General features: G+C 73.3%; 1 protein-coding gene across 1 annotated transcript in view; it reads right to left on the bottom strand.

Moving 5' to 3' along the window:
• Positions 1-1,149, bottom strand: part of H696_04966 (hypothetical protein) — a gene marked incomplete at its 5' end in the record, with an annotated part of 12,935 nt that overhangs the window by 7,125 nt on the left and 4,661 nt on the right. The window lies entirely within an intron of this gene.

Raw genomic sequence — 1,149 nt, 5'->3', positions numbered from 1 at the left:
CTGTGCTGGGTGCCTGGTGCCCTGGCAGCGATCGGAGGTAGGGAAAAGAGATGGAGGGAGAGCGACGCGAAGGGAGGAGGGGTGGGGCGGGGGGCGGGGGAAGGGGAGGCGTCGCGAGATGGCCAAACTCGCAGTAGGCGGGATGCTTCGTGCCGGGGCTTTTCATCTCGGCCATCCTCTGTCTGCCCTGGGCGATGGCCCGGCGAGGGGCAGCGGCATCGGGGGGGGGGGGGGGGACCGGTGGGCCCCAGCGTGTCGCCAGATTCCGCCTCCCTGACCTTCTCCTGTTGACGCCGGTCCTAGGACCTCCGGCCCCCCCCCCCCTCCCCTGCCCCCCTTTCTCGGTGGTTTCCCGGCCCGGCGAGCGGGTCCGACCCTTTCTCCCTCCCTGCCCCTGGGAGCCGGGCCGGGCATTGATTTGCGTGAGATGCCCCCCCCCCCCTCCCCCCCCCTCCGCGGGCCGTCTCCACAGGCGCGCACCCTGGCGGGGCCAGTCCTGGGCTGGGATAATATCCATGCACCCGCGCGCACCCGGACAAACATGCGCGCTCGCCACAAGTCGGGGTGCCAGATTTCGGATGCGCGCGCCGGGGGCATGGAAAATGCGGGCCAAGTTCCCGGGAAAACTAGACCCAGGTGCGGGACGGCCCCGGGCCTCCCTCGGTGCCAGTCCCCTTGGCAGACCCGCCAGCCGTCGGCCGACTTCTGCCAGGAGAGGATGGCCGCTCGGGCCCCGGGGCTCCCGGGGCCCGCCCCCGCCCGGGGGAGCCCTTGCTTCGGTTGGTTGCCACGCCCGTGCGCGCCTGCCTTTGAGGAGGTGGCCATCCGCAGGACACACTGCCGGCCGCGGTGGGGAGAAGGAATGCGCTTGGTGCGCCAACCGGGGGGGGGGGGGGGGGGGGGGGCGCGTCCCAGAGGGAGAGCCAGGGGCCCCGGAGACAGGCGGTACCCGGTCCCGGGAGAGAGCCTGGCCCGGAGTTGGCCCCGCTGTTGTGTGCCCCTCCCTTTCGGGCCGGGCCAGGATCTCGGGGGATGGGGAGCGGGGGGCGCGCGTCGGGCCATATTGTGATCCAGGGGCCTGGCCAGGGCCCGCCGGCACGGGCCCCGCCCGGTGCTGACAAGAATGCGCGCGCGTGTCCATCCGCCCTC

This window comes from Fonticula alba, assembly GCF_000388065.1.
Source record: "Fonticula alba strain ATCC 38817 unplaced genomic scaffold supercont2.8, whole genome shotgun sequence".
Classification (NCBI taxonomy): Eukaryota; order Rotosphaerida; family Fonticulaceae; genus Fonticula; species Fonticula alba.
Note: the sequence above shows the minus strand (reverse complement) of the source record. Positions and strands in the feature narration are given on the sequence as shown.